Raw genomic sequence first — 13,290 nt, forward strand, 5'->3', positions numbered from 1 at the left:
TAACCTTCATCAGCTACCCAAAAAGCAACCATTCCAGCATTCATCCACATCTGAAACATTACAATATTTAATACATTTACCTTCATTGGCAGCTGGCAGATAACAATCAGTTAAAGTTCAAACATTTATCCAGATGTGAGAGTCAAAAACACATTTCCAAAGAGAAATACAAATGAAACCTTTCATGCAATCTTATTTAAAAAATAAGACAAAGCCCATTTATTTACCTACACAAGCAGCGGTCAACATACCTAGTTAGCATTGCTCAATTTATCTGCATCTAAATAAACAAAAACACAATTTTCCCATACAATCAAAACAAATCCCCTTAAATACAGTTTTTTACGATTGCTATGACACTTTTTTCAATACTTTTAACAAATTTTCTAGACTCTTAACGCACCAACACCGCTACAACACATAACTGGCAAAACACTTAATTTTATCCTCAAAACCACACATTGTAAACTAAACTTGTATACCAAAACACTGTAAACATGTCCCAGAATCAACTAGTCATACTAAATCACCAACACATGTTCTCTTCAACAGAAACATTTAGTCAATCATAACACAATGTCATGAAAAACACAAACATAAGATGGAAAAACAAAAACAGCATAAGTTTATGTGTAAGTATGTCCTTATACAATAGACAGTAGATTTGATTACTGAGTTTTGCACTGCAGTTTCTTTTAAAAACTTGTTCATATTTTTGTTTGGTTTGGTTTAGTAAATGCATGCATTATGTTTGTTTTGCTGCAGCAATTCAAGACAAAAATGAATCATCCATCTTAGAGTACAGTTTATGAAAAAATTACTTCAATTTACAGTACAAAAGTAATAAAAAAATACAAACAGAAAAATGCACTGAAGAATAAAGCAAAAAAAGAAAATCTTATCATCTAATTTATTGCGTTTCTATTTGGACACATGTTCACATTAACATCACACCTGATATCTTGTCTGGCAAGGCATCCTGGGAAGAATCCTTTGCCATGTCTTTTTAACACAGTCTCACCCCATGTCGTCAATATTTGACGACACTTGACCATTCGTCATATGTTGACGCGAAGGGTATACCTTTCGCGTCATTTTTTGACGAACTGGGGACTTCAATACTATTACGTCCGTTGCATTCTCTTTCCTATTTTCTTACCATTTTCGCGTCGGTTTAGGGTTAGATTACGCAAAATTAAACAGTCAAAATATGACGAATGGTCAAGTGTCGTCAAATATTGACGACATGGGGTGATACTGGGTTGGTCTTTTCCACCCCTGACAGTGATCAGGTGTGATGTCTGGGAATGCACCATCTATTGCATCTATTGCAAGTGGGACTGGAGGAAAACATTCCCCTTGTTCTGGTGGTCTTCCGTTGACTTGTGCAAACATATATGTTATTTTCTGTGTTGCTCATATTGTTTCTTTTCCACACAAGATCGACCTAAAGGGGCCCTCATTTACTCTATTGTATACCAAATAGTCATGCAATTGAAAGAACCAGAGTGTGTTTCCTAGGTGGGAATCAGCTGTGATTTATATTGATTTATAGTTGTTTTTCAATCCCAATGGAATAAAATACAGGGGATATATTTATGTTTCAATTTATCATATAAACAGCTGTTTACTTGGACTACAAGTGAAATTTAGCACATGATGTTATCTATTTCCCTGCTGAAAAAAACAGCTAAAACCAGCTTAAGCTGGTCAAGCTGGTTTTAGCTGGTCTCCCAGCCTGGTTCATAGCTGGTGTATCATGCTGGTTTAAGAGGGGTTTTGGCGACAATTTTTAGCTGGTCAGGCTGGTTTTAGCTGGTCAGGCTGGTCTTAGCTGGTCAGGATGGCTGGTCTTAGCTGGTCAGGCTGGTTTTAGCTGGTCAGGCTGGTTTTAGCTGGTTTAAGCTGGCCAGGCTGGTTTAAGCTGGTCTTAGCTGGTCAGGTGGCTCGTCTTAGCTGGTCAGGCTGGTTTTAGCTGGTCAGGCTGGTTTAAGATGGCCAGGCTGGTTTAAGCTGGTCAGGCTGGTCTTAGCTGGCCAGGCTGGTTTTAGCTGGTCAGGATGGCTGGTCTTAGCTGGCCAGGCTGGTTTTAGCTGGTTTAAACTGGCCAGGCTGGTCTTAGCCGGCCAGGCTGGTTTTAGCTGGTTTAGGTTGGTCTTAGCTTCTCAGCCGGCATTTCAACGTTGAATCAACGTTGAATTACCTTTTGGTTTTGCAAAGTGAATCAAAGTTGACTTCACAACGTGGTTTCAATGTTGTTTCAACGTCAGACTTTCAACATAGGTGAATCAAGGTTGATATCGCAACGCAGTTTTAACGCACTTTTTAACACTAAATATAGATTTTTAAATTTCAATACTCACCAAATGATTTGCTGTATATATCATGTTTTAGTGTAATTATTACAAGAATGCAACTTGCTGCTCATTACCAACAGTACAACCCCATCCATAAAACTAAACACCTAAAGTAGGTAAAGTTTGAATGTGAACAATGGCATGTGCCTTTTCTAAATAAACATGAAAGCAGCTGTTAAAATTGATCTTTTATAGATAAAAACAAATTCTTTCAAACAGTTAGGTTTCCAGTTAGTAGTGCGAAAGTGGAATATTCCAAATACAGAATAAAAACATAAAATATGAAAACAAAATAATATTTAAAAGTCATTTTATTCATCTGAATAGAAAAAAAATATTCTAGGAAAACTGCAAATATGAATTTTGTTGTAGGTTTAGCTCACAGTCTTCTTATGGCCACCAACACCCTTCCATTCTGGCTCATACTGTACTTAAAACCTGATGACAGCATCTAAAGAGGAAACAAAAGTTATTTAATTTTCAAAAAATGATGCATTTTTAGTATATATAAAAAAATCTTGTTATTGCACATCAGGGTGTTTGTGTGTTCTTTAATGGTCTGTCTAGAAACATAGCATAGCCATCTGATGAAGGAAGAAAGCTGTTGTGTTTACAAAGGTGACCATAAGCTTCAATCAAGATCACCTACAGTGCATTCAGAAAGTATTCAGGATAGACCCCTTTCACATTTAAATTTTAAGGTGGTTGCATGATACTGTAATTGTTTAGATATTTTCCTCATAAATCTACAGTACATACCCCATGACAAAGTAAAAACTGAATTTTAGAAACTTCTGCAAATGTATGAAAAAATAAATATTATATTTACATTATACAGATCATTTGCATCAATATCTGCAATTTAGCTCAGCTGCCTCCAATTTCTCTTGATGGTTGCTGATGGGTTCTGATGAACACATGAAGATATTTTGAGAATGGCTGTAACCAAACTGACCGGAAGCACCATTGACTTCCTTAGTAGAATAAAAGAATACTATAGAAGTGAATGGTGCTTCTGATCGCTTTGGTTACAAATAAATCCAGAAGTTGCAAAGATTGCTGTGTCATACCCAAAAAGACCTGAGGCTGTAACTGCTACTTCAAAATGTGCTTCAACTAAGTACTGAGTAAAGGGTCGGAATACTTAGGTCATATCAACTTTAACCCCCCCCCCAAAAGAGATGCTGAGCAGAGCAAACATTGACTGGTTGCTTTTTGTGCAGTCCCTTACCAATAAAAGCTAAGATGGACTCCAGACCTTCTGGACTGTCTGTGAGAGACTTCAAACTCGCCCAGACCAACAAGGCATCTTGTTAGCAGACATCTCGACCTGATCAAAAAATTTGATTAGGAGATGTTCTAATCCTATTTTTAATATATGTTTTACAAACTTACCACAGGTGATCTGGCAAAGCAAAGACTTATAAACAGCATCTTCCCAAATCTCCTCTTCAGGCTCATCTTAGCGATCATTGCATTTGATAAAGTTTGGAAAAAGAAAAACATATTTCATTAGTATAGAATCATAAATGTAATGTTTTGGTTAGAAATACAAAAAACTGTGGCCCAAGTACAACTTTGAAAGAAATAAAGAATGTTTACATTTTTTGTCATGGTACACTGTCACTTCATTACTTTTTGAGTGGTACAGATTGGGCATCTGGAAAGACACATGACTTTATCACAATTCTTCAAATTGCATGGTAATTAATCTGCCTACAATATAAAACACATAATAAAATAAAAAACAAAAGAAAATATAAATTGTGAAATACAAAACACTGTCTCTTAGTTATTATGATTATTAGAATTTGATCTGAACACAAAACAAATACTAAATGCATTGTAATGTTGTAGGGGAGATGCTTCAAAAATAAATTGTAAATGATTGATTTCTATTACAACATGCTAGCTTGGTGGTGCGTTACAATGGTGGGTGGTAGCTCATGGACATAGCCATCATTTAAAAAATTATGATTAAAACCATAATACATAAAGATAGAAAATAATGCTGTTATGTACACCACCACAAAGACCAATTTTATATGTCAATATGAAGCTTCTCTAAAACTTATGTCAACATCCACTCTGAACTATGAATTAACTTTTGTCTCTGTCTATTGAAAACAAAGGGTTTGAAATATGTAAGCCTACATACTGTAGAAGGAATAGTGACATACAAAATAAATGAATTGCTTTGCTGAACAATAACCATTGTATCCTAAATTATTTTCTTATATTTTCCTAATGATAATGAGAAACCAGATATGCACTTTTTGAGCACTTGTGTTTTGGATGCAAATATAAACACAAAGTAATAATACTTACTCTTCAGCCAATGGAAAACATCAAAACACAACAAGAAAATGACCTGTAAAGAAAAGTGAACATAAATATACAATAGTTATTAATCCAGAATTAATGGCTTCTGTTTAAATTCTTAACAGTTTTAACAGGCTACTGTGAACTGTGTGCCCGTACTGTAAGTTAAATAACCTTACATTTACGCGTCAAACCCTACATTTTAATAAGTTGCGTTATAATTAACTAAACAATGTCAAATACATTTAAAGAATGAGGATAACACATTTTTATAGAAGGTAACGTAGACTAACTGTGTTCCGTACACTTTCGGGCTTTTCCGCAAGCTTTCGTCTACTCCTCGATGTAACTTGCTCAAAATAAGCATGTTTGTGTGGGCATTCTCTGGGGGAAGGTCTATTGTATGATTTACACTTTGATTGATGTCTTTTGGACCAATAGTTTTTGAGAAAAGTGAGAAAAAGTACCTCCTCCGCCTGTGTACGAAAGATGATTAGAGAAAACGGTGTTCCGTACATGCTAACAATGATGTTCCGTACAGATCGCAAAACTTGATTTCAGCTACGAAAATGGACATTAAAGATGAAATAATGTTTTATTTTACTTGATTGTGATGTTTTTTAATTTGTTAAAGCATGATGAAAGTTTAGTTAAACATAATCACTGCATACAAGATGGTACTGACAGACGTGCAGTCATCGGACGCAACCGACTTTAAACATTAAATACTCCAATTTCAAATATTTTTTTCAACAAAAGGTAATATATTTAACAGTTTGTGATAAAAATCATTCATTTTATAAAGACGTAAATAAAGTGTGAAGCATAAATTAAACCGAAGTCCACATTTTTGCTGCCCCACTTGTCTCCCCCTGAAGCTGCAGTCTGTTAGCATAAGCCTGCCCACCGGCCGTTTTCAAACACAAGAGGCGCACCCTGCAGATTTACTGAATAATCACTGAAACAGTTTGCATGAGGTTCTCTTTCCTGGTCGTGGATTAAAGATGGGGAAATGAGGATGACACAGATATGAATTTTGTGTGTGATCTCAAATTATTTATTGAGTTATTGGCAGTTAAAGGTCATCTGTACGGAACATCGTTGTGTACGGAATACAGTTAGTCTACGTTAACGTTAAAGACAAACAGTGGCGGTTCTAGACAAATTTCACTAGGGGGGCCAAGGAGGGGCCAGTGTTTTACCAGAGGGGCACATAAAAAAATGACAAGAAATTATATTTAAAGATTATGGGGCGGTTTCCCGGACAGGGATTAGACTGGTCCTAGACTTAAACACTTTTAAGAGCTCTCCAAACTGAAAACAACTTGCACTGACATATCTTAAAATACATCAGTGCCCTTTGTTTCTCAAAATGCACATGCATGTAATGCTTTTAGTAAGGCATATTTGTTAAAACTAGTTATATTTCCTAATTAAACTAAGGCCTAGTCCTGGATTAAGCTAATCCTGGTCCGGGAAACCACCCCTATAGGGCTGGTTACACGAATTAGTTTAAGACAGGACTAGGCCTTAGTTTAATTAGGAAATATAACTAGTTTTAACAAACATGCCTTACTAAAAACATTACTTGTGTGCATTTTGAAGCAAAACAAAGGGCACTGGTGTAAGATATGTCAGTGCAAGTTGTTTTCAGTTTGGACAGCTCTTACATTAATTTTAGTCTAGGACTAGTCTAACCCCTTTCCGGGAAACTGCCCCGTAAACTTTATTTTACTTTGCAATTATATAAATATTTATTTAATACAAGAGTGAGTACAGGTGCAAAAGGGAAGCTTGGCTCTTTTCTAAAGCCCCTCAACCGAAAATCATGCAAGCCTACTCAATAAACTTTATAAAATGCAAACTTTTATAAAGACAAACATTTGTTTTAGTTTACATATAAATATACATTGCTAGACATTTAGGGACCACAATCTAATCAGTATTTAAAATAATATTAATAATATTAATATTAAATAATATTTAATAATATTAAATTGTAAACATTTTTATATGTAACATTTAATTATATTCCTACAATTTTATGCACGTATAAGTAAGAGCATAATTACAGCGCTTTTTACAATGTGTAAACTTTAAAAAGTTTAGCGAGATGTTGGTTTTGCCGGTTGTTGATGAATAACAGCTGTGAATGATCACAACGCGCTTAAGCAGCTACGTCACAGGAGAACAAGTGAACAGTGTCCCAATGTCAAGTGAGCTAGAGTCCCTACCAGTGCCCAGACCTGCATACACATTCTCAACATCAGGAGATTGGGAATGAATTGAGACACTCGCCGAGCAGCACTCGCAGCAAACGCAGGCGGCTACAGTGACTGGGTGCGCCGCTCTAATTTGCCCGTGTAGAACGTTGCGTCGCATTAGTTCCGCTTTTGGCGCTCGCGTGTAAAATCAAAATACATTTATACTTTTTTATTTGGTCAGCACGGGGTGGCCACAGGGGTGGCCAGGGACATGTCTACAGAGGCACGGGCCACCCTTGGCCTCCGTGTAGAACCGCCACTGAAGACAAATAAAAGATATGCACTACATTAGCTCAGATGCGTCACGAGCTCAGTCAAACCACTGCATCAACAGTCAACATTAAAGTTCAGAATATTTTAGTCATATCGAATTAACTGTTACTAAAAACAAAATAAACATAACTGTGAACTTATTTTAATGACTTAACCAGGAATTAATAAAAACTTACCTTAGAATTTGCCATAGAAATGAAAACTGTCGTCTGAGGTAAACGGTTAAAATCCACTTTGAACTCACGAGGACGGAGGCGCGCGCCCGCAAATACGTGTGTTCGAGTTCTTGCTGCGCTGACAGGTTGATAACGTCAATGTACCGCGAGAGTGTAATTTCTTGACTCGCTCTCGCGATACATTGACGTCATCAACGTATGATGTCGGTTCTCGCAGCGCAGCATGAAGTCGAACATGACTAATAATAACCATAGCTAATAACACATAACAAAAGACAAAATGTTAAAAAAACAATAAAGATGGTAAAAAGATGTCCCACGTCCAGAAGAACTGAAAATTAGAACTTGTTTAACAATAAATATTTCTTCTATTAAAATAAACAGAAATATTGTGCTTTTAAAACATAGCTTTTTAGATCTTCATCCGGGGGTGGGTTCAATTATTTCATAAACATGCATGCACATTTTGTTCTAAATGGACAGAGCTTTATAAAAAAATAAAATAAATGTTTTTATTATAATAAAAGTGTAGTAACTGGTTTTTGATTTAACAACAACAATAAACATAAAAAAATTATCTGCTAAGATAATAACAACCAATGATAATTATTTTAATAATTTCATAATAATACTTATTTTAATAATTAAAATATTTAAAAAAATTATTAGGCCCTACTATGATTAATGGCAAACTAATGGGGGCTAGCTAAAAAAAATATGGGGCATGTGTGGGTTTTCTGTGGGCATGCCCACTAAAAAACCCCATGGGGCTCAAAAGGGCAAAGTCATAAGGAGCCTGCACGCCTTGCCCATATGGGCCCTGTGTGGGGCCTATTTGGGATGTGGTGTGAGTTTGCCCTGCCCACACTCTCCCACAGTAAACCCCACAGTGGACCCGCATGGGCATGTTTTGCTTACAAAAGGCTGAGGGAGCTGTCTGTGGCACCGTAAAGAAAGCAGAGAAAAGGTTGGATGTTATTACATTATTAATGGTATTCTTAAAATTTATATTTGAAACGTTATATTTTAGACATTGTGATGAAAATATACTAAAAATAAAACAACCATAATAATGCTTACAAAAATAGCCTAATCCATCTCCTGAATTCATCATATGGAAATCACATGCCCCACCAGTGTAAAAATCAATCAAATAGTATACATAAAATATTTTTATCTTCTTAAACTTTATATAATATGAGCAACCTAGAAAAATATTTACCAAAAAGGCACTTGTTTTGAAAGGGAAAAATAAAGATACAAAAATGATTTATTTGCATGTGTCTAATATATTTTTAACTTGATCAATTACTTTTGTTAAATTTTAAAAATATAAGTATTTTCATAAAATGAGTTTTTACATTTTTATCTAAAGGATTCACAAATTAAAATGTCATAAAACAACCATTTACCATTCACCGTACTGACATTATTTCAATCAAATTTCAATGTTGATTTTTAAGCATTGTATTAACCTTTTGCAACCGTTTACCATTCACCGTTGTTTCAACATTGTATCAATGTCAAGGTTGAAGGTTGGTCATGCCTGCTTGGTGGTCAGGCTGGCTTGTCTGGTTTAAGCTGGCCAGGATAGAAGACCAGCTTGACCAGCCAGGCTGGAAGACCAGCTTGACCAGCCCTAGTACCAGCCTGGCCAGGCTTGGAGACCAGCTTGACCAGCCTGGCCAGGCTGGGAGACAAGCTTGACAAGCCTGGGAGACCAGCCTGACCAGCCTGGGAGACCAGCTTGGCCAGCCTGGGAGACCAGCTTGGCCAGCCTGGGAGACCAGCTTGACCAGCCTGGCCAGCCTGGGAGACCACCTTGGCCAGGCTGGGAGACCAACTTGACCAGCCTGGCCAGGCTGGGAGACCAGCTAAAACCAGCTATTTCCATCTTAAACCAGCTAAAACCAGCTTGACCAGCTTAAGCTGGTTTTAGCTGGTTTTTTCAGCAGGGTTTGACATGCTGTGTGAAAGCATTTGTAAATTTGACATTAAAAATCTATTGTTTTGGTCTTGTTTGAGCTTGTATGTAAAAGATGTTAAAGCATTTTAAATTTGTGTTAATTATATGCATTTTGTGTTAAACCAACAAGAAATGTGTTAATAGTATAGCTTACACAGGTGGATGTAGTGCTAACTGTGTTAAGAGATTTGGAAACTTGTTAAAAGTATTGAAAAATCTGTCATAGCAAACGTAAAAAACTGTAAACACATCAACCACAAAAAACAAAAAAAACTTGGCCTAACTCATCTGGGGCAAATTCAAAACACAGCCAAACAAAGCAGCACTATATCCCATGTGCTTTCAAAACAAGGCCCACATTTCAAGGCCTCTTGCCCAGTGCCTCCTTAAAAAGTCTTGGAATAATTAGCCAACCACACCCCCCTAGGCAATTGCCTGGCTACATCCATGTAAATCCCTCATTTTAAATAGTTGAACCAATTTCATGTTGCCATGACACTTGCGTCCTCCCCACGGCACGCGTGTCATTGTTTATGTGACTCATTTATCATTTTCCTGATAACGATCCCAGAAGATTAATGGGATGTGTTTGCGTTCACACAGAAGCTTGTCTGGCAATTTTTGGGGTATTTCATGGGACCAAAGGTCTGTGTGAATGGGGTTTTAGATATTAGATGCTACTTGTTTGATTTACAACAGCAACCCATGTTTTATGCTGTTTCTGTGAGCTTTCATTTGCTTGAAAGTTGAGTCTTGAAGTCCCCATTCCCCACAATTTTAGACTTGAAGAGCAACTGGGGTAAGATTTCTAGAGGGTATCAGTTTAATGGTATTTTTAAAGCTGAATTCACAGTAGGGGACAGTGGGGTAAGTTGTCACTTAACTCCAACACTAGAGGCTCTATCTCAAAAATCAAATGGCCACTTTGTGCGACGACTTCTTCTATAGTCACCTTCGTGTTTACATCTGGTCAAGATCGCTCTAATCTGACGCTAGCACAATTTTCTTATTTTTTGGCTTAAAAAGGAAAAGAATTGCACTATACATTTTATGCAATACAACTTTGTTAGGTATGAATGTAAACATTTTTTATTTTGCACAAAATAGAGGAGACAATAACATGCCTTTTGATACTTTAGCTGATGTGCTATGTTGAGCTAACCCTGAGATTTAGTCAACATTAGGAAACATGTCAGTTTGGGGCTTGTTTTAATGACTTTGGGTCAAGTCAACAGATGCTTTTTACACAGAAAATAGTTAACCCCAGGTTATTCTAAACCCCGGTTAACAGAATCCTAGGTTATTTGTTTAATGTTTCACACTGTTCCTACTTAACCAGGGGTTAAGAAATAACCCTGGGTAATCTGACATTTCACTAGGGTGACCATATGTGCCATTCTTCCCGGACGCATCTCGTCCAGGATTTCGGTGTGTCTTCCGGAATTTGTATTTGTTGACCGCCTACGCCATTCAGTTAAAACTATAAGATATACAATCGTAGTTTAATTCTTACCTTAAAATGTAACGGTTGCTTTTCTGTAATAATAATAATAATCCTCTATGACGTATGCGGTCGACAAATACGACTTCCGGAAGACGAACACAAAATCCTGGATAGTATGCATCCGGGAAGAATGGCACGTATGGTCACCCTAATTTCATGCATTCCTTAACCCTAGGTCAGGTGTCTGAAACCCTGGTCCTACACTTTATCTGTAATTATCAAACAACCCTGAACACCTTGATGAGCTGCTTCAGCTGTGTTTAATCAACCTGATCTCACGAATTTCCGTGGAATAGTCACAGAATTTTTTGCTCATTTTTCTGCGGCATTCTCCCGGATCTCTGCATATTTCCGTGGACCTGCCACGGACTTTCTTTTCCGCAGCATTCTCACGGATTGGTTACTCAACTGTTTTGTCCTATTTTCTTACCATTGTCGCTTCCGTTTAGGGTTAGATTTACATAAAATGACATCCCTACCCAAACCCAACTCTAACCCTAACGCCAGGCGACAACTGATTAAAGTTTAGAAAATACAAAAGAATACATCAGAAAAAATAGTATAAACCAATACTTAAAGTGACATAACGCAAACACCAAATCTAACCCTAAAGGCCAGGGCCACGGAAATATGTGGAGATCCGTGAGAATGCCACGGAAAAATAAGCAAAAAATTCTGTGACTATCCCACTGAACTTTGTGAGATCATGTTGGTTTAATTGGGGTTATAACAAATTGAGTAAACTGGTTGCTTTAAAAACATTAAGCAATGTGAAATAAATTACCTAAAATAGTTTACTGTCCAAACTAAAAAACAACTTGCACTGGCATATCTTAAAATACCTCAGTGCCCTTTGTTTTGCCTCAAAATGAACACAAGCAAGGTTTTAGTAAGGCACGTTTGTTAACGTTTGGGTTTGTGAATGCAATAATTGGACACTTTTTTGCTCCTCTTCTGTGAACGTGATTTGCATGCCCTGTTCACGCAGACATATGTCATCAGCGCGTTCACCTCCCGTCTGTAAACAGAGGCAAACAAACTTTCCTGCTGAATTGACAACCTTTACAGGAACCACAAACGAAAGACAACTTTTGAAACAACAATGGCAAAACCCGTCTGGATCTGCAAAGAACAAAAACCTGAATTAACATTGGTAACTTTACTGCTTTTCCATGAGATGGAGGCAGCTGCAGGAGGCAAAGGGTCTGAAAGGGTTGTTGCAGTGCTTCTACTTTGATGAAACATTGTGTTGTTTATTCTATAATATTAGGAAAATTAGACCTTTCCTAAATGAGTATGATACGCAGGTCCCAGTCCAAGCTCTTGTCCTGTCCAGGCTGGACTACTGCAATGCGTTACTGGCTGGACTTTCAGCCAGCACGATCAAACCCCTACAGATGATTCAGAACGCAGTGGCAAGAATGATCTTCAATGAGCCAAAGAGGGCGCACGTCAATCCTCTCTTTGTCAAGTTACACTGGCTTCCTATAGCAGCTCGCATCAAATTTAAAGCCCAGCTCCTGGCCTTTAAAACCACCACTTGTTCAACACCCCCTTACCTTCACTTGCTTATACAGCCTTATCTACCCTCTTGATCCCTATGCTCTGTCACCGAGCGACGGCTTGTGGTGCCATCTCAAAAAGGAAAAAAAACATTATCGCGTACCTTTTCAGGAGCTGTTCCACAACTGTGGAATGATCTGCCGAATCTGAAGCTGTCTTTAAGAATCAGCTAAAAAACCCATCTCTTCCGCCATTAGCTCACTTCCTAATATATATGTACCTTTACGAATTAGCGTAATGATATATGTTTTCAAAATGACAAGCAAACTACTAACGTTGCGTCTACACAATCGAAAATGTGCTGTATTTAATTCCGATTTAAAACAGTTGTTTATATTGGTTATTTTGGTAATGTTAGTCACTTTGTACTGCAAAGTTTTTCACTGTTGAATGAGACATAAAGGGGCTTCTTAGGCGGCTGCAATATATGAAAAAAACACATGACCCTAAAAAAAATCTAACAAAAGGTTTCCCAGCTGTTTTTGTAGTATTAGGTGACCTTAATAACACAATAATAGTTTACCAAAGTTTGACCACTAGAAAAGTGTAATTTTCAAGATGGCGTCCAAGATGGGCAGAAAGCCTTTAAAATATCCTAACTCCTTAATTATTTGACCTAGCCAAGTAATCTTGGTGTCTAACCTCATGATTTATGGGTCTATGAACACATTAGACTTGTCTAAATTGCACTGACATGATCACATACTTATGGAATACATGATTTTGTGAGATTACTGTAAGGTTTTATCTTTGTTTGGGGTGAACCAGAGATGTAAACGATGTAGCCTAACTCTACTCAATATGTGTTTTAGACACATACCCTTTTCTTGCTAAAACAGTGCAAAACACAGACTTGACATTCAAT

General features: G+C 37.1%; 1 long non-coding RNA gene across 4 annotated transcripts; it reads right to left on the reverse strand.

Moving 5' to 3' along the window:
- Nucleotides 1-2,237: 2,237 nt before the first annotated feature.
- LOC135773192 (uncharacterized) lies at nt 2,238-8,764 on the reverse strand. 4 transcript variants are annotated; one of them, XR_010543466.2, is made up of 6 exons: nt 7,393-8,764; nt 4,686-4,728; nt 3,960-4,073; nt 3,753-3,818; nt 3,589-3,687; nt 2,238-2,808 (listed from the first exon to the last, which is right to left on the reverse strand). It is a non-coding gene; the product is annotated as an uncharacterized lncRNA (long non-coding RNA). The 4 variants fall into 4 exon arrangements; XR_010543465.2 differs by having other exon boundaries at nt 2,239-2,808; nt 3,960-4,017; nt 7,393-8,757; XR_010543467.2 differs by lacking the exon at nt 3,960-4,073 and having other exon boundaries at nt 2,241-2,808; nt 7,393-8,748.
- Nucleotides 8,765-13,290: the final 4,526 nt, after the last annotated feature.

This window comes from Paramisgurnus dabryanus, chromosome 9 (genome assembly GCF_030506205.2).
Source record: "Paramisgurnus dabryanus chromosome 9, PD_genome_1.1, whole genome shotgun sequence".
In the NCBI taxonomy this organism is placed as follows: Eukaryota; Metazoa; Chordata; class Actinopteri; order Cypriniformes; family Cobitidae; genus Paramisgurnus; species Paramisgurnus dabryanus.